At 45.0% G+C, this 21,389-nt stretch overlaps 1 protein-coding gene across 1 annotated transcript in view; it reads right to left on the reverse strand.

Annotated features, from left to right (window-relative positions):
• Positions 1-21,389, reverse strand: part of ATG2A (autophagy related 2A) — a 2,105,371-nt gene that overhangs the window by 103,670 nt on the left and 1,980,312 nt on the right. The window lies entirely within an intron of this gene.

Raw genomic sequence — 21,389 nt, forward strand, 5'->3', positions numbered from 1 at the left:
ACAGATATGTCACACATTCTGTGAGCCTCCAGACTTTATAGCCATAAACATCTGTTACAGCGTACCGCTCCTTGGTGCTGGCTCAGGGCCCGGTGACCTCAAGCAGGTCCGCTTATCCCCTTTCTCCTCGTGGACAAAGGTGAGCAATTTTGCTTCGCGTTCTCGGAGCACCTTCGGATTGATCGACTGCCACGATACGCAGTCCTGCGTGTCGTGGCCTTCATCAAGGAAGTAAAGGCATATGCGGTGGTGCTCCGACAAGGACATCTGACGATTGCAATCCACGCAGGGTTTGAACCCTCAAGACTTTGGCATTGCGACGAACTCGACAAAGTAAGAATTCAATAAACAATACTAGCTAAGAGCAGGGTTCCTAGTTGCGACCAGAGTGCACAGAAAAAAGGAACTGAGGTCACCAGGAGTGGCCCCAACATCATGCCTGGCGCGGGGCACGTAGTGGTGGAGCAAACGCAGAGCGGCGCTGCGCCCCTGGGCAGCAGAAAAAGTTTACAAAGTACAGCTGGCACTGGGAGATCGATATCAGATGAGGAATCTGGGGGAAGGAGGAGTGCATTCGAAATATAGGCCATGTCTGGCTTACGTTTGATTCTTGTGAATTTTGCGAGAGGCCACTGGCCCCTCTAAAATTAAAAGCTAAGCTGGCCAAGTACACATCCTATTCGAAGGATTCTTTCAAACTACTTCCTTGAGTCCAAAAGATACTCTGATATGGAAGCAGCAGAACCTTTTAGGCCTTCCTCCTCTTTCTGTGCTCGGGACCCAGAGCTACTACACTGGAAGGCACAAGAACAGATCTGGTCTTCATATCCAAAGCTTGAATTAAGCCCATGTGCGTCAAGTGGCAATCCAAATGGGGTGATATACTGGCCTGCGAAGGTGCAGTGGGCTCTTGCTACATCATTGGGACCGAAGCCCTTTGGTCTCGGGCCTGGGTAAAAATCGCCAACCTCTTTTGCCAGGATTCCTCCCACTGCTCCATACTGGAGGAGCACGTAGGGGAGCAGTCATTTCTTCAATGTAGGTGGTGACTCCTCAGATTCAGATGCCAACTCCTTCGACGAGGAGTTATGGTCTCACTTTTTGGGAGAATATTAAGAGTGGCGCTTGGAGGAAGAGTCCCTAGGGGAAGGGAATCACCTGCACTGTTTCGCCTTTTTTATCCTCTTCCTCACTAAGCCGAGGGTCTGCCAACTTCTTGGTTTTCTCAGCGCACCAGGACTTCCTTTATAGAGGCTGAAGGCTCAGATATAGCTGGTGATTCAGTTGTTTCTTCCCGCTCCCGTGGAGAGAGGTCAAGACCTGTGCGACATGCTCCCTAACAATCTTAGGGTGCATGGTAACATGATACAGACCCAAGCACCGACCAGACTGGGCTTGAGTGGGTCCGCCACCGACATGGGCTTTCCAAAGTCCTTACAGGGTTTGAATCTCAATGCATTGAAGGGAAACCTGGCACGAGTCTAAATAGAAGCTGTGTTTCAATGCAGTGATCTGACTGCGTGAAAAAGAGGAATTGAAGGGATGCAGTCAGCTCCATATATACCATCCATGATGTCACCTCCGCAGTCATGTGCACCAACTAAGCAGAGCCGTAATGTGCCCCATTGATGGCTGAAAACGTTTTCGAAGTCAAACGTGGACTGCAGGATATTCCCAATATAAGGATTTTGCAAGACGAACGAATCCATTAGAAGCAATAGTCAGTGGGATCCACAGTTATTTCTCGCTGACAATCTTTAGAGATCACATTTTACTCCTGTAGCTTGTGCAGCAATCTTTTCTGGCATGCTGTTGTATACAAAACATTTCTGAAGGGCATTGCTTACGTTTGTTTATTAAACATGAAAGGGTTTGGTCTCTTCCCATAAGAGGAAGGCTTTCTTAAAAAATGTAAGGTATTGGTAAACAATATAGATCAACTTAAAGATACTCATCTCTTGAGGCCCAACAAACATAAGTTGAACCCTTGATGGCACCAAAACCAGTTTTTTGCCACCTCATTCTCCATATCGGTATCTGGTAATTGCATCGAAAATGTTTCCAACTAAACACTTTACATCGAAAATATGCATCGAAAATGTTGGCATTGAATGCATATATGGGGGTGGTAAAGGGTTAATTTTTGTTGTGGTGTCTTTTTTATGGAAAAAAACAGAGGGTTGGGGGGGTGACCCCGCCCTCCCCAAAAAAGAAAAATAAATGCATGAAAAGATCCTTCTCTGGTCTACAAGGTTTTGGCAGGACACTATAATATGTTTAAATGTCTCCAATTCCTGTATGTTTACAAAAAATGTACATGATATTTCCTCTTGAGTCCATTTGGGTCGGTTCCTCAGTACTTCCCGTGTCAAACATAGGTTGAAGCAGAATCTTAAAAATAAAGTCCAGCAATTCATGTCCGGTAATTTTAGTAAATATACAGAAATTTCATGTAGGGATTTAATTAAAAAACCTCCTGTTTCAAATAATTTACATTGATTACACTCCTTCTCCAGTCATAGTCCCACAGTTTTCTTTGTGCATGATCTGTGTTGGACAATAGCAATTTTCTACCTATATCAGCTCTTCGCATTACATGCAAACAATGGTCTATCCAGAATTTTAGAGAAGTGTCCAGCTGACCTCCCAATATTTTTTCAATGATTGCTAGTCTCCAAAGACCGATTTAAAATACATTTCCTATAGAGTGCTAAAGAGCGCCACTCTACTATAGATCTTTAAGACAGTAAGCCCAATTCAAAACCGATAATCTGGATGGGTAAGTTTTTAGGTAAGGACAGCACCCTTCCCAATATAGGCCCTCCAGCCTATCCCACTCTGATTGATTAGTTTTGTCTCTGCCCCATATATAACTGTAGGTATTACTTGTTGCTTATAAAAGATCATTGGCATACAGGAACATTTCCCATATGTCTTATGAATGAATGAGGACTTTGCAGCCATTATCTCAGTTTTTCTTCTAAGGTCCCCTTTGAAAGTGGTGTCTTGATTGCCATTATTTATATTTACACCCAGATATCTATATTCTGAGACTATTTCCAAAGATTGAGGGCAAATCTTCCACTTAAATGAAGAGTAGTTATAGGCCCTTTTTTGTGACAATATCAATATATTCAATTTTTCTACATTGATAGTTAACGAGTTTTCAAGAGCATATTCCATCAAGGCTGCTAATTTCCTCTGGAGACCTATCAGCATTTTGTCTAATAGCACCACATCATCTGCATATAAAAGCCAGGAGATAGAAATCTTACAATTTTTTGGTGGGGTGGGGGGAGTGTACCACAATATCGATTTATTCAAATGCAGTCCCAGGTCTTTTATGAACAAAGGTATAAAGTGTTGGTGCTAGAATACAGCCTTGTTTAAGGCCTCCTAGCTTGGAATAGATTTAGTCAATAGTCCTAAATGGAAGTCTTAGAGTATAGCTGAACAATAGGATGTCAAATAAAATTGGGATAGCCCGCCTTCCTCATTTTTTCCCGCAGTGATGCTCTAGAAATTGAATCAAAGGCCTGTTTGAAATCAAAGTGTTACGCTCACCTGGTTCCACGGGGACGCCACCCAGCAGTTGGGACTCAGGTATCCTTCTCTGCGGTTCCCAGGTTGACCAGCGGGAGGGTTCTGCCTGGAATACAGGTGGGCAATGTTCAAGACTGGGCAACTGGGGTAAACAGCCCCCCACCGCCCCCGTATACCCATAAGCTTTTCGGCACCATTCGTTAAATTGTAAAATGTCTAATGCCTTGTGTCTCTTCCTTTTTTGCAGATCCGACGGTCGGGAGGAGCGCTGGTTCCAGGATGCTGATCGCAAGAGCTGTAGACAGCTAACAATGAAATTACAGGTAAGCTGCTGCTGCCAACGATGTCCTTTTCCTTCTTCACAGATGCTGTTCTTCCGAGGTTCACGGGTGCAGTTGAACACGGTGAGCGTAACGTTACAGAATTGCAAATTAACGCGAAGCGTGTTATCCCAGTCGGGGATGGTTTAAATAGCTTCAAGAAAGTAGTCTCGGTTAAATAGTTCCAATGGTACCACACCCAAAAATACTATACCACATAGCTTGGTTCCCAGGAGCCAAGCTATGTGGATGCCTCCATGTTGACTGGCACTGAAATAAAGTAGTTCCCAACACAAGTCCTTCATCAAGTATGAGCTTGGCGCCAAAGGCGCCAGGACTGGCCCCAAGAAGGCCTAGGCCAAGGATGCCTGGATTTAGTGGAGACCCGAGTCAAGACCCTTCCTGTACCAGGCTGCATTGGTTTAAAAAAAAGGGACACATGAAATACCGGGTGGATGTGTAGAATGGATGGTAAATCTAATTTGACGGCCGCTGGCTTAATAATCGCCTTGATGGTGTAGGGACCTAAGTACCTCAGTTGAAAGGTCCAGGTTCCTTTGATGGGTATAAACCTGTCTTTGGCGCAAATTAGATGTTCTTTGGCCTTTTTGAAAGCCTGAGTGATGTTGGTGTGAAGGGTTTTTACTGCTGGCATTTCCAAGCTGGTCGGGAGATCCAGTTCTGAGGTACGTGGGCGCCTACCATATAGGGTGTAAAAGGGTGTTTGTCCGGTACTGGAATGCAAGGAGTTGTTATATGCGTACTCGGCTATCCATAGTAAATCCTTCCAGTCTCTTAGATCATGGTGCAACATGCATCATAGGTATTGCTCAAGGGTCTGGTTGGTCCTCTCGGTCTGACCGTCTGTTTGGGGGTGATGGCTAGTGGATAGCCGGACGTCAATTTGCGCCATTGCACAACACTTTCTCCAAAAGTTGGAGACGAACTGGCTACCTCGATCGGAGATCAGGACTGATGGGAAGCCATGTAGTTTAACAATACCGTCCAGAAATACCTTGGCTAGAGTGGATGCGTCAGGGAGGCCTTTGAGCGGAATAAAGTGTGCCATCTTTGAGAATAGGTCTACGACTACAGGAATGGTGTTAAACCCTTGACTGGAAGGTAGGTCAGTGATGAAGTCGAGGGAAAGAGTGTGCCATAGTGCAGGAGGTATGTCCAAAGGTTTCAGAAGGCCAGATGGTTTTTGTGACTTATTTTGTGCGCAGACTCCACAAGACTGAATGTATTGGATGACATCTCTACTCCAGGTAGGCCACCAGAAGTTCTGTTTCACCTTGGCTAAGGTCTTGGTAATTCCAGGGTGCCCTTCGATCAGAGAATCGTGATAACCTGAAATGACTTCTTGTTGTAAGTCCTTAAAAAAGGGTAAGTGATCTTCGATGGAATATTGTTCCCCCTGCGCTTGCCATGCAAGGATGGTATCCGGATTCATGGTTTGTTGAATTTCTTTTCTCAGATCCATTTGGGTCAAGGCCGTAGTGAGGCCTAAGAGTTTGTCTTCGGGTATGATGGGGACTGGGTCTGGGGCCGTATAAACTATGTCATTGGTGCCAGTACGAGAGAGTGCATCAGCTTTTCCATTCTTGACCCCTGGTCGAAATGTAATGACAATCATATTCGGCGAAGAAAAGAGCCCATCGCAACTGGCGTGAAGACTGGGCTTTAGCGGTTTTAAGATATTGCAGGTTTCGGTGGTCCGTGATAACTGTAATGGTGTGTCTGGCCCCCAGAAGGTAGTGTCGCCAGGCTTTAAAGGCAGATTTGACTGCCAAGAGTTCTTTGTCCGTGATGGCGTAATTTATTTCTGGAGGTGAGAACTTCTTCGACCAGAAGGCCACTGGGTGTAGCTGGCCAGTTTCAGGATCTCTTTGTGAGAGGACAGCTCCCATTGCTATACTGGAAGCGTCCGTTTCCACGATATAAGGAAGATCTGGACGTGGATGTCGCAGGATTGGCCCTGAGGTGAACCTTTTTTTGAGTTCCTGAAAAGCTTTTTCTGCTTCTTCGGTCCAGGCACATTTTTTGTTATTTTTTCGTAGCAATACGGTGATCGGGTGTACAACTTGTGAGAAGTCTGGTATGAACCGGCGATAGAAGTTTGCAAAGCCCAACATACTCTGTACTCCTTTTAATGACGTTGGTGATGGCCACTTGAGAACGACGTCAACTTTGTGCAGGTCTATCCTGATGCCTCCGGGAGCAAGGATAAAGCCTGGAAACTCTACTTCGGTTACATGAAAAAAATACTTTTTAAGCTTTGCGTATAAACGATGTTCACGGAGCTTGGCGAGGACTGAACGGACGTGCTTGATATGATCCTGTTTTGAGGTTGAGTACACTAGGATATCATCTATGTACACTAGGGCGCAGACATCAATTAACTCTCTCAAGACGTCATTCATGAAATATTGGAATTCTGCCGGAGAGTTGCATAACCCAAAGGGCATGACTTGATATTCGAATAAACCATATTTGGTACGGAAAGCAGTTTTCCATTCGTCTCCACTTCTGACCCGGACCAGGTGGTACGCTCCTCATCTTTGACCTTGTCCAGCATTTCCGGGATAAGTGGCAAGGGGTAACGGTTCTTTACAGTGATCTGGTTCAATGCGCGGTAGTCAATACAGATCCTTAAGTCCCCTTCTTTTTTCGGCACGAAGAACAAAGGACTGGCTGCAGGGGACTTCGATGGATGGATGAATCCGTTTGCAAGGTATTGGTCTAAATAAGACTTCAGATGAAGATTTTCAGGTTCCGTAAGAGCATAGATTCTACCACAAGGGACTTGAGCACCAGGACCAAGGTCGATTTGACAGTCATAGGGCCTGTGCGGCGGCAGGGTGTTTGCTTGGTCCTTCTGGAATACATCCTGGATATTGCGGTATTCCTCTGGCAAGGTATTAGTTACACCCAAGGTTGATGTTGTCGTTCCAGGAGTTGTAGAAATAGTGAAAGCTGGTTTCTGTTCTTGATAATAACAGGCTGGAGAGCAGTCACTGGGGAAGGTTAATTTTCTGGCCCGCCAGTCAATCAAAGGGTTGTGAGCGACTAACCATGGCATCCCTAGTATAAGCCGGAATTGAGGTGCCTCGATGAGATCAAACGAAATGAGTTCCTGATGCCCGTCCTGGCACAGCAAGGTTATTTCGGCTGTGCATTGGGTTACGGGTCCAGAAGCGATTTCTGTCCCATCCACCGTAGTCACCTTGTCTGTAGTCGGCTTAAAACATAAGGGAAGCCCCATCTCTGCAGCCAGGTCTTGATCTATATAATTCCCGACTGCCCCGCTGTCGATATACGCCTCAACGGCATGCATTCTTGACGACCGTTGGTTATTGATTAAGATCACTGGTATTGCAAAGTGTGAGGTCGGCGGCTCTTTCCTCTCACTCGACAAACTGACCTCTACGTTTGCCTAGCTGGGTAGTTTTCCGATTTAGATTCCTTCTCTTCATCTTTTTCGTGGCCCCGACAATCTTCCTTGGGGGTTTCAACGGGCAGTCCTTCAGGAAATGCCCAGGTTTTCTGCAATACAGACATAGTTGTTATTGCCTTCTTTTATCTCGCTCTTGTTTTGTTAATGGAGGTAGCACCCCCCCCCAATTTGAAAATTTGAATGGGCTCTACAGTGCGTTCTTGTGCTCTAGTTACATTGTCTCTAGACCGAACATACACAGTCCATTTTGGAACAATCTGCTTTTCGGTCTTGCAACCGGTGGTCTAGTTGTACGACCAGATTTATGAACTCAGAACAGTCTCGAGGAGGATCAAGTACTTGAGCTAGAACGGCTTTTAATTCGCCTCGTAAGCCCTGATGAAACAACGTGGTTCTTTTGTTTTCAGGCCACCGAGCTTCGGCAACCAACCTGTTGAAAGTAGCAATGTATGTTAACAAGTCCTGATTCCCCTGTCGGAGGGAAAGGAGTTCATTGTCCACTGCTTGCTCTCGGGTATGGTGAGCAAAACGTTTCTCCATTTCCCTTTGAAATCCCCCAAAGTCATGTAATAAAGGATCATCATGGGTCACCAATGGTACAGACCAATCTGCTGCGCTACCGCTCAGGTATGATAAAACAAAGGCTACCCGAGCTTGGTCGTTTGGAAATGCTCCTGGCCTGCAAAGAAAGTGAAGGCGACACCGATTCATGAAAGCTGCGTATTTCCGTGGATCACCTGCAATCCGCTGCGGTGGTGCCAAAGGAACTGTTCCTGGTAGCATAATTTGTACCGGAGTAGAGGAAGTGGATGGCAGGGCAGGATTCTGCATCATTGGGTTGCTTCCAGGTAGAAGTGTCTGTCCTGCTTGTGTTTGTCTGCTAATGTCTTCAGTGCGCTCCTTAGTCACTATTAAATCTCTTCGGAGAGCGTTAGTCTCCTGTCGGGCAGAATGAACCTCAGCGCGCAGTTCTCCTATTAATTGGGCCAATTGGTCTAATTCTGAGGTCTCCATGGCGCCCAGGTGGATTGGTTTGGCAGGCTTCGCATTATGTTACGCTCACCTGGTTCCACGGGGACGCCAGCCAGCAGTTAGGACTCGGGTATCCTTCTCTGCGGTTCCCAGGTTGACCAGCGGGAGGGTTCTCCCTGGAATACAGATGGGCAATGTTCAAGACTGGGCAACTGGGGTAAACAGCCCCCCAGCACCCCGTATACCCCCGGCCTCTCTGGATCTCTCCTCACCTTGTTTAAATGCAGGTGTGCTCTCCGTCATGCCTTCTTGGCAGGGGCGCTTTGTGCTTGGTGGGCGATTGCGATCAAGTTACTTCACTGATGCCAGCCCGCTTTGAGTCTTTCAGGTAGGTCTTATTGCTGTGGTATATTGTTGTCCTTGCATGCCTTTTTTGGTCTAACTAATGTCTTTTTCTCTTCCTTTATGTGGCATAGACTGAATTGGGTCTCGCCTGTAAGTAAAGGCGCATTTAGGGCGCCTTGCTGCGGTGAGTTGGCGCTATGCGCAGCGCTATGATGCCTTGCCTTTTGCTAACCTGTTGTCTTTTCTTCCCCACAGGTCGCGGTGCTCACCCAGTGCATGAAATTCCTGAGGCGATGCTGGTCGAGGAGCAGCTTGCGAGGTAAGCTTTTCGGCACCGTTCGTTAAATTGTAAAATGTCTAATGCCTTGTCTCTTCCTTTTTTGCAGATCCGACGGTCCGGGAGGGGCGCTGATTCCGGGATGCTGATCGCAAGAGCTGTAGACAGCTAACGATGAAATTACAGGTAAGCTGCTGCTAACGATGTCCTTTTCCTTCTTCACAGATGGTGTTCTTCCGAGGTTCACAGGTGCAGCTGAACACGGTGAGCGTCACGTTGCAGAATTGCAAAGTAACGCGAAGCGTGTTATCCCAGTCGGGTGTGGTTTAAATAGCTTCAAGAAAGTAGTCCCGGTTAAATAGTTTGTATTGTACCACACCCAAAAATACTATACTGCATAGCTTGGTTCCAAGGAGCCATGTTGACTGGCACTGAAATAAAGTAGTTCACAACAAAAGTCCTGTATCAAGTATGAGCCTGGCGCCAAAGGCGTCAGGACTGGCCCCAAGAAGGCCTAGGCCAAGGATGCCTGGATTTAGTGGAGACCTGAGTCAAGACCCTTCCTGGCCCATGGGCTTGCCAGGGGGTCTTCTGGATGTGGGTCGTGACAGCAAGGCCAGGTATACAGGGTAACCTAGATGATCGGCCTCCTCTTTTATAGCAGATAGTGCTAGAAGGTTTGCCACTATTCCCAAGCCTGATACAAAAGCATGATTGACATCAAGGAGCCCTATCGGCCGATAATTTTTTTGGACTCTCTCAATCCCCCTTTTTGAAAATAGGAATAATTACTAAGCATTTCCAGGAATACAGTATTCTCCCTTCTAGAATTATCTAATGGAAAATTAAAAATATTATTCGTGCCATGATTCTGGGTTCTGTTTTAACATACAATTAGTTAGGCCATCCGGGCCGGGAGCTCTCGAAGTACTCAAATTCTTAATTTCCAGCAAGATATCATGTTCGTGAAATCTGAGTCCATTTAGTTCATCACTGTTCTACTTTATAAGGAAATTAGATTTGTGCCTACTGGCAAAAAGATCAGTAAATACGGCCATCAAGACCCCTTCCTATATGAGATTAATTAGTACAGGCGCTATCAGGTCTCTGCACCCAATACAGGCCAAATTTGAGCGCTTGATTTAGAACTTATTGGTTGGAGCGTCGCCTCTCCATTACTTTGGTAAATTTTCAATATTATACAATCTCAGTCAATTCTTGTATTTTTGGGCTATTTTTGTTTAACAACTTCCCTTAAAACTTGCAGTTAGCTTGCAATACCCAACGGTTCTCTTTTCTACATTGCGCTTTCCTCAGTTGAACCTCGTGTTTATGACTAAAGGAGGGGCGAAAGCCAGCCTGAGTTTTTGGTGTAAATAATCTGAAGACTGACACATAGGAGACTTGAATGTTAGAAAGTTAGAATGTTATGATCACTATTATGGTTAGAGAGTACATAAAATTACCTTATGGGGGACAAGACAGCTATATATTCAAGTGTTTGCGCCCATGATCATTTATGGCCTGGAGACTCTTCTCTCTACTGACCTCGCCTGGCTGCAAGTAATAGAGGGCAAATTTTGGCGCCGGATACTCGGCTTACCCCCCAGTGTCCCTATGGCCTTGATTAGGCTCGAACTCGGCCTGCCCTCTCTTAAAGTATTAGTACTTAAGAGGAGAGCAGGAGTCTATTTGAAAATGAAGGGTGACACTTCCAACCAATTATTGGTGGTGATACATCAAGAAGTGAGTAAAAAACATTCCTCCTCCCCCCTCCTGAAAGAAATGACCAAATTTCTTGCGAACATAGGCTGGATGCAAAGAGAGGAAACAGTCTCTAAGGAGGTGCTAATAGCACTTGGCAAAAAGGTGGATATGTGGGATTGGCTAGAGAATTTCTCACATTTAAGTAGCCTAAACTCCTACCACTTCATTAAATATAGATTATATACTTTAATGCAACCACAAGCATATTTATATCTCTGCCCCACCAAAAGGCTTAGACGGTTCATTATTTTGTTCCGAATGGAGCAACTACCTACCTTTTATAACATAGGAGTCAGAGAAAAAATTGCAGCTTGTGACAGAGTTTGCCGTATATGCAAATCTCCTGGATGTGTGGAAACAGCTAAGCATCTGTTAACGGAGTGCTTAATGTTGGAACAGCCAATACTTAAATATCTTAGGGAATTCGTACACGACCCACTTAACATACGTAGAACCTCCTTCTGGCGCTATTGCACAAATACCAGCAATATGCACCTGTTTATTGCATTGTATAATGTGTGGCAACAGATCGAAAAACATCTGGGCCCTTTACTCTGATCTGAAATGTCTGATCATGGTGGGCTAAAAGATTGCCGATGTTGTATGTGCTGGATAAGCATGCTATTTTGTAAAGCACCCTTACTTGATGGAACCCTATATCTATGGCATCTTTTCGTTAGGATAGCTGTGGGTGAGAGATGTAATGTCCGTATTTACGGTACTGACTTGGGAAACATAACGGTTAAAGACCTGTTATAATGAAGTCCTAATATTTTATCTCATTCTCATTTTAAAGAAATTATGTCTGATGTTTTAATATATATAGATTCACATATATCTGTTGTTAGGTTGATATTCCATATGTTATATGGTATATTGTATTGTATAATTTGATTTCTTATTTTATGACTTGCTCTTTATTTTTGTTAATGTATGTAATTCACATTATGTGTAAAGTTTTGAATTCATTTTCAAATCTATATCACATTAAAGTTAAATTAAACATAAAATTCTAGCATTTCAGGATAGGCATTTCTGGAGACAAATAAATAGTATATTATTTCTGTCGAATTTGCCCTTCCCCACGTTGACTGTGGTGGTATATATCCCTTAAGCGCCCAATTTAGCATTGCAAATCCCCTATTATCCATTAGGTTGCTCCATCGCCGTGCTCTCGGGGTCAAAAGGGAGTAACATTTAGGCATTTAATATTCAAGTCAACTGCGACCAGGATAGTATTTGTAGATCCATCAGCTGCGCACAAATCCAGCATTGCCTCAACCCCTGTTATTAAGTTATCATCTGAAATAACAAACGGGTTCCAATATTGATTGATTATAGCACAGTTGTTTGATCTTAGTCCCTTTGACCTAGGCGAAAGGAGTTTCGAAAGTTGAGTAAATGGATTCGGAGAGGGCCAAGGGATTAAAGTTTGTCCCATACTCAGTTTACAGGCTATTAAGAGGCCAGCAGAGGGTCTTCCTTTTGGCCCTTTTATCGCCGGTATCCAAGTAAGTCCATACCCCAACCTGCTAGGACACATCATTAGCCAGGTCTCCTGTAGTATAAGGATATCAAAGGATTCCAATATCTCCATTTTATTGGCTAACAAGTGCCTAAAGCCTCTAGTGTTCCACAAGGCCACCTTTAGATCCTTACCCTTCCGAGTTCCTAAACATTAATATTGCGGTTTGTTTTCTGTATTCAATGCACCTTGAAGCAATGACCAGTCCCCTGCTACCTCCATTTGAGGTTCTCCTGTGAAATCAACTTCTCTCATCAATTGTCCCCGATTTCCTTGACAACAAATTCTCAGGGGCTGGAAGGTAAATGTTTTCCTGCTCTTAAGTGATGATGGCATTGAAACTTAGGAGGACCTTCTAGGTGAATAGTCAGTCACAGTGCTCAGTATATAACTGTCATGGTCATGAAGTCAGGAGCACAGGCATGCAGGGGTCGCATGCACAGGAGACCTGGGCGGACACTGTATTGGCGCCAAAAAGCTTTTATTATGGACATAGCACTTCAGATGCATTAACCTTGAACATTCCATCCATTAAGCAGGATGTATTAACCTTGAACATTCCATCCATTAAGCAGCCCCAAGTGCATTCTTGGGTGTAGCTGCTAATGGATTGCCTTCGCACGTGCTCACTCTCTAGGAGTGGCAGGGTGTGGCTGGTAAGCCAGCCCTAATGGGCTTGCCCATGATCTCAGCTATATAAGCTGCCCCGATCCTCAAGACAGATGCTTCGCGTTATTATGCACTTGCAAGCAAAGCAACGCTCACCCTCGCCTGAGGTCAGACTTACCTTTGAAGATCCTGCTTCGTGGACATCCTGCTTCCTGCCAGGATACTTACCAACTGGGGGAAGCTGTTCTTACCTGTACATCTCTTCGGCAAACCGCGTATTCATCTTTACACTTTCCGGAACGCCGAAATCTTCATCTTGTAACCGCAGCACGACACGCTCCATCGTCAACAGCAGCGCCTGCAAGGAAAAACAGAAGACAAGGTTAGGCATACTTCGCGCTTTTCCTTAAACCATCACTTACCTGCTGTCGAACATTGCGGTAACATACATCTTCCATCCGGCCGCATCTCACAGCTGCATTGAGGCCGCATTTCCATCTAAGGGAAGAAAACAGAAGAGATACATTATTGTGGGCATAAATGGGAGTAACATATAAAGACATTAAACAGAATGAACAGCATCAACAACAGCTCAAGAAAGAATTACCAATCATAAGGAGAAGCATAGTCGCAGCTGGACTGGACTTATCCTTATCAGGGATCAGTGAAGTAACTAGATCCCATTTGATGCGCCCTTGCTAAAAGTAGCAGGACGGAGAGCTTATCTTCCATAATTCACAGTTGAGCTTTATGGGCCGGCGTATGCTCACAGAAACCGTACTTTGGGGTGAAGGGTTCGAGAGGTACAACAATCACAGATTGGCGCACTCACACACTCTTATCTCCACGCAGGAGCAGTATCACCACGTACCACCGCACACATCTTTTCTACTGAGGGAGAGGCCTGCAGGGGGTGATTCAAGTTCAGGGAGGGCTGCAACCGTGCCCCAACGCCTCCGCAGAGACCAGGTGAGCGTAACAATAACCTAAAGGCTTGCTGTCTGAAGTGATTTTTGGTCTTCAACAAAGATTCTCTCACCAATAGTGATGGGATTTCCAGTTTCACTTTATCAAATCTTTATCGGTCAATCACTTTATCAAATCTATATCGGTCAATGAACTGGATCCTTTCAATATCCCTAGAGTGGATATCTTTTAATTCAGGTATCAATCTTATAAGGTCCAGGATTGTAGTCCCATTTGGAAATGGGTCAGAGCGGTGTCTATCTTTCATATGAAGCTAAAGGTACTGTACCTTGGGGCTCCTCTCTTCCCGTACTGGAAGCAACCCCCTGGAGCGAGGTTTGGAGATAATTTCCCCCTCACTTCCCTAGCAGGGGCGAAGCTTCTTTTGGACCTCTCAAGGCTGCCACCCCTATGGGAGAGATCCCCTCCATCTTGGTCCTTCGCCACCTGCTGAATACCTTGTTTCCTCCAGGGTAGTGGGATATTTGCATTTGTTTCTTCATTTGAGACTATGTAGGTAGACAAGTTTAACAGATCTAACTGGGGTGAGGCCTGCTCATCAATTATATCAGCAGGAGGGAGCAGTGGATTATTTACCAGTTCATCATCCATACTTTCTCGTAGATTTGGGATTTTATCTTTTTCACAGCGTTTTATTTTTTTGTTCTTATTTTTGTTCCTCTGTAAAGATATCACAGAGGTTTCCTGCCAAGAAGGCGGGGTGGAGAGAGTACTTATAAACTTTTTCACTCCACTATTAATCTATTTTGACAATGAGGGTTGATTTTCTATTTCCCCCACCACCTGGATTTGCCTGTTTTTTTAACACATTTAAATGCTCTGCCAAAGGAATCTCAACAGTTAGTCCCTCTTGGGGTGTCTCTAATTGAGTCATATTTTGGGCTATTTCCCCTATGTTAGTCTCCTCAGATTGTGGGGAGCAAAGTAAAATATCATTCCCCAATTTGTAATCCTCGCTCCTTAGAGAATTTGGTCTGATCGAGCATCTCTTTTCTATCAAATCAATTTTTTCCATTAGTAAATTTAGCAAAACGGTATGGTTATCCGCTTTATTTTCCAAAAAAAGCCAAATAATTGTATTAAGACTATTATACCATTATTCACTGCTGTGAGCGTTGTTTTGTATATGGGGGTGGGACATCCGGGATTCCTCCTTCTCCTCCTCCCTTTATTCTCTTTCTGCCCTCCACCCTGTTGATCTCCCCTACTGCCCGTAATCCTGGTCTCTATCTTCACTCCAACTTCTCCTTTAGTCATCACATCTCACTTACCTCTCACGCTTGTCGTTATCACCTCTTTAATATTCGTACAATGTGTCCCTTTCTCTCGTTTCATGCCACTAATCTCTTGGTCTCTTCTCTAATTTTCTTTTGACTTTTCTACTGCTCTGTTCTACTCTTTGGCCTCCCTCGCTCTCGTCTAGCACCACTCAAATCAATTTATCATTCCTCTATCCGCTCGCTTTGCTTATTATCTTATCGTGACTATCTCCTCTTCTCTTGACTCCTTGGATGGCTTTCCTTTCACTCTCAGTTGAAATTCTATTTCCTTTGTCTAGTATTCAAATCTTTATATGGCCTTGCCCCTGATTATCGTGCCTCTCTTCTTTCATTTCACTCTCTCGCTCATCCCCCTCTGCTCTGCTCTGCTGGACTCTTCTTATTTACTGTTCTACGTGCCCCCTGTGCACAATCTCATTTTTGATCTTTTCAGCTGTTGGCTCCTCTCCACTGGAACCTTCTTCCATTATCGTTCCGATCCATCACCTCTTACTCTCTGTTTCGATCCTCCCTAAAAGGTTATCTACTACAGTCTCTTGCCCGATTCCTATTGGATAATTGTGAACACAATTGATTATACTGATTTTAATGTACTGTTTATGTTCTCTTTGTGAAGCGCTTTGGTAAAAAGCGCTATATAAATATCAATAAAATACAAAATAAAATACATATTCAGCTATTAGCTCCATGGCTGCCTCCAAACCGGGCTCCATTACAGGGTTCCTGCAATGGGGACTTACCGGGTCATTCCGTCAGAGGAGGACCCGGTAAGTCCTCCTTGCAGGAACCATTCCCATTTGAGCCCCCATAGGGCTCAATGGGAATGGGGAGGGAGGTAAAAATGGGCACATTACAAGTGTCCCGTTGTTACCTCCCTACTCCCCTCGCGGGACCCGGAAAAGACGTCTGAATTACCAGACGTCTGATCCGGGTCCCGCAAAGGGAAACTCGTAATTGCCGCTCCCGGAATGAAGGGGCGCGGTCCCGTACTGGCCCCCTTCATTCCAGGAGCACCAGGGTCGTAATGGGGCCCAATGTCTGCACCCCATTACTCTCTCTTACATACACCTTAGCACTAACGTTTTGGACTTGGGCCATCGCGCCTGCACCTCGCATCCGCTTCACTTCCACAAGTCAAACCAGGCACACACGTGCCATCCCATGCACCCTCACAGAGCGGCTCTCAGCCCCACCAGCTCACTACCACGCTATGACTATCGATTGCCCATTCTTTTAACTTAGCAATGCCTGCAAATTTAGCCTGATGGCTCCTTAAACTTTTTACCACACGCCCGATCCAAATATCGGGTTGCACGTAACCATTGCCATACATTTTTTCTCAGCCATTTGGCACACAGATCATTTATCCAGACCTCTGAGTTAACCTCCAGGTGCCCTGCACCATGGCTAACATATTCTGCGCACACGTGAATGCTTCATGCACTTCAAGAAAGCTTACTACTATTTCACCAGCCTACGATCGCGCTTGAACCTTCTGATGCTTACCACTGATCTTAGCAAAGGAATGGTAATTTAGCCACCTGGCCCATGGGTATTTATGAACCTGACATCCCACTCAACCATCAGGGTTAACAAAGTCCCTGATCCATATCTCTAGCCACTTGGCTCACTGATGCCGGAATCAGACACCTAACTTCAACAATTAGCATCTCAGCACCAAGGCACTTGGAACAGCCATAATTCTGTATAGCCAATTACCAACCCACTTAGTTGAATCACTTTTCACCCAACAGGTCACCATTTTTCACAGCTTGCTCTCTTGTCCCATCACTCCTACAGTACATGATTCGCCCTGTTGGCGCATGGGACAACAAGTTGAACATTGTCACGCACTGCCGACCACGACTGTGAGCCCCTCTTCTTTTCAAGCACTCCAACCCTGACATATTTTCTTCCCTAGATTCACTGAAGCAGGCATTAATATTGACCCAGGGCCACTGGCCCCTTGAGAATCACCATGCATCAGACACCTAATTTTCCAGGTGAGCATGACCATCTATTACCATGCTCAATTCTTGGAATTGTGCTATCTGACCACATGCAGCAGCAACTCATCTAACCAACCTGTTCTCTTTTTCTTTCTCCCCTGTGCCACAATCCTTCTCCCCCCTACCTGCTCTGGCCATGTAATCACTTGTCATGTAACCTAACATCTGCAAATGGAACATGTACTCTCTATGCCTTGAATAACCAATAATGTGACATTTTGGGCATTGAATTGCCCCACATTCCTATCATTGTAACCAATCACAACGGTCTCACCCATTGCACCAATCACCTATAACCTTGCACCTTTCACGATAGTGTTTTGATATGATGTTCAAAAATCTTAATGTAACACCTGTCAATGATTGTAGCCTTGATAAAGACTGTTAGATGGTCGAAACACGTGTCGGCACTCTTGGTGATTAATATTAAAAATGTAAATAAATAAAAAATGATGAGATCACAACTAAACGCGTAGACTATACCTATCATAACTTACAGTGAACATAGCAAGCGCTTATAAGGATCTGTACTGGCGCCATCCATGTAGGAACCCAACAAAAACCTACCTAACCGAGTCTTGGGGCACCCGAGCACGGGCCCTTTTGGTTCCTACAACCGGCCGCAGGTACAAGGTAACACAGTATTACATAAGGAGTCCGGCGCAGCCACCACAGTTCCCAGTGCTCTTACAACTTTCTAAACTCATACCATGTACATACATACAGTACACAGTCGCCATCCATCCTGTTCTTAACTTACATAAGCTCTCAAATACTTTGGTTTGCAATACTGTCTATTGGGTCTGTCTTTTGACATCTCACCCACTTCACATTTCTCCTGTCGTCTCGCTTCACCTAATTCTCTGCTGTCCCTATCCACACAGGAACCCTTGCATCCTTCATCCATGTTCCACGTGGGTACGGTGCTCAATGCCATTCATCTAAAGGAATTGCTCCATTTCTTCTGGACACTAATTGCATACCATTGTCCGTTAAGATTACATACGGATATCCTTTCCCCTGAAAGATAGACTCCAAGAATGTAATTATATCCTTAGTAAACCCATTCTGAACCCAAACTATTTCTAACAATCTAGATAGCATATCCACCAAAACAATACAAAATGTCAAAATACCTTAACTCCTTCACAGGACCCACTATATCTAAACCCACACGTTCACAGGGTATGGTGGGGATAGTCAACAGAGTCATGGGTTGAGTTCTACTAACACATGCCGTCCCCGACTCCTTGCATGCTGTGCACTCTCTAACCATCCTCTCCACATTCATGCCTGGCCACCAGTAATTTGGTCTTAATAACTACCTTGCCTTGGGCATCCCTTGATGTCCTTCATGAGCTACTTCCAAAATGTTACTCCTAATACCTTTAGGAGGAATAACCTTGTCTCCTCGCAACACAAGACCATTTTCTACATGTAGTTCACTACACACCATCTTGAATAGTTCAAATATTTCCTTTCTACTTAGAGCTTCACTACTCATTCCACTTTCTAGTCTCTCCTTCATGGCCATCAAAGTAATATCCAACATCATAGCTGCATCCCATTCCTCCTTGGACACTATACCATGACTGATGCTTAGCACTTGCTCCTCAGTCTCATCCTCCTCCTCTACCAAATTTGTCATGCAAGAGAGACAATCTGCTGCTTTGTTTCTAACTCTAGGCACACAGCAAAGTGGAAATAGCTGTCACGTCGGAAACATCTTTTCCTCTCCTCTCCTTCCACCTTATCTTTGTGTGTGGATTTCTTCTTGGTGAATAGTTTCTTTTTTCCACTTTTTTTCTCTCGTTTTGTAGAGCTAGAACCTCTAAAGGAATGGAAGCATCTAACTTCTTAACATCAGCTTCCTCTCTTTTGTCCAGTACTTGTGTGTGTTCGACTTCTTTCGCAGCTATGATGATTTCTTCCAGAGAAGGATTGTTTTTAGCCCACAATGCCTCTCGCCCTTTGCCATCATGACACTCTAGCATAAACTGATCACGTCCATCCTCGTCGTCAATGAAGCGGTTGCCACAATAGGGATGAATAAAAGCTTTATTTGTACTACTGAAGTGCCACACCAGCTCTCAGTTTCTCCTTTCTGTTATGCTCCCTTGATCATCGTCTCTACTCGATTTCTACATTCTAGCATGAGGGGAAAGTCACTCCCATATCCACTACCTGGATTGCGATTGGTACATTGGAAGACTACCTATTACTATCAATAAGGAACACTTCAGATATCAGATTAGTGCATGCTCGGATGAGGTATATAAAAGCCAATGTTCTGGAAACCTTGCAAAGATTGGACAAACTGGTAGAATTCTGGTTAAAGCTTCCCATGTCATTGCTTGGGAGGATTTCTTGATCTACATTGATAATGCTACCTCGTCTACTTAATATTTTTCAGGACCTGCCAAGGCCTTTGCAATAAAGTGCCTTTAAAAGACTTGATAAACTGTTACTTTGCTTACTCTGGAGCACTAACCCATCTACATTAGTTCTACATATGTTGAAGTTGCCATATGGAGAAGGTGGGGTGAGTTGCCTGGATTTCGAGGCTTATTATGCTGTTGCCATATATGTCATTCCCTGGTTTGAGTAGAAAGGGTATGACTCTGTAATGAAAATAATGGTTGCACTGATGACAGCCTCGTCTGAGCATCGGTCGCAAAACCTGATGTCCGTAGCTAAGAATGGCACTTGACCAGCGGGCTAGTGGCCATGGACCTTCCCATGCAGTCTGCTGTGTCCAGTCCAGATTGCAACATCTGTTGTGCTGCCACCTTGCCGCCGAGACGAAGGACAGAAACCCATCCCTCATCTCTCACTCTGGTATGTACTCAGCCACATTGGCTACTGGCGACCAGAGGCAGAAGGAGAATTTCGCCATCACAGCATTAAGTGCTACGCTACCTGGTGCAAATACCTTCTTGCCCCACGCGTCAAATCTCTTACTCTCCATGTCTGGTGGAAGGGATGGAGAGGTAGAGGTCTTCAGGCTTGCTGTCACAGCATGAACCACCAGGCTTTCAGGTGAGGCATGGGTGGAAAGGAAAACTGGGTCCAACGGAGCAGGATGGTGCTTCCTCACCAGGTCCCTGTCCACTGCTGAAACAGATGCATGTTTTTCCTACATTTCCAATAACGGGGCCTCCACCGCCAAATTAAAGGGTAGGAGCGTTTCCTTCTCTGGGGCATCATCCAGAAGGAGAAAATACTCACCGTAATGATCTTTCTATGGATTCGTCTCCTACAGATTCCTCATCTTGATAGATATCCATCATCCAGCTCTGCTGCTCAGAAACTTTACGCTAGGGGGCGTAGTGGACCTAGGCTCGACCGTCAATCATTGATCCGTCTTGCGAGGCTCTCGATCATCAGCTCCGGAAGTGACATCAAGTGTTGAATATATAGCACATCGCTACGCCCTATGCTTCAGTTCCTCACTTTTTACCCCTGCATGAACGCTGCAGAAGGTAAAACCACAGTACGAGGCTAATCGGGCGGTAAAAAAGTTAACAGGGCTACATCCCAACAAGGTGATCCCGCACAACAATGATTGAAAATGTTTTTTTCTTATTTTTAATTGAATGAGACAGAAGCGGTCATCTAAGAGCCATCAGCAGATGTCTTCTCGTTTGGACAGAAGTGATAAGCCACAGAACTTTCTGAACGGGGATGGATGGCAGGGTCGATGAGGAATCTGCAGAAGAATCCATAGAAAGATTGTTACAGTGAGTAATTTCTCCTTCAATGGATTGCTTTTCTCCTGCAGATTCTTCATCTTAACAGACTCCCCCAAACAGTTAGAATAACGGAAGAGGCCAGAACTTTTTAAATAAGTAGATTCTGTACAACCGCCCTACCAAACTGTGCATCAGCTCCCGGTGCAACATCCAAGGCCTAGTGCTTGGTGAATGTATGTAAGGATGACCAAGTGGCTCACTGACATATGTCCCTAACAGGAACCCCTCTTTGGACGACTATAGAGACCGAATACCTCTGGTTGAGTGAGCCTTGATGCCCGCTGGAAGGTCCCTGCATGCCGATTGGTAACACTAGGATATGCACAAAATAATCCAACGTGACATGGTTGGTTTGGTTATGGCAAGACCTTTTTGAGACAAAGAATGGGCCATGAACAACTGGTCTGGCTTCCGAAACCCGGATGTGCGAGCAAAATAGAAGATTAACGGTTTCTTGGGGTCAAGGGGGTGGAACCGCTCATTCTCTTTCGAGGGATGTGGAGGAGGGTAAAAGACAGGAAATTCGATAGACTGTGACAGGTGAAA

The sequence above is a fragment of the Ambystoma mexicanum genome, chromosome 2p (assembly GCF_040938575.1).
Source record: "Ambystoma mexicanum isolate Mex_15411 chromosome 2p, UKY_AmexF1_1, whole genome shotgun sequence".
Classification (NCBI taxonomy): Eukaryota; Metazoa; Chordata; class Amphibia; order Caudata; family Ambystomatidae; genus Ambystoma; species Ambystoma mexicanum.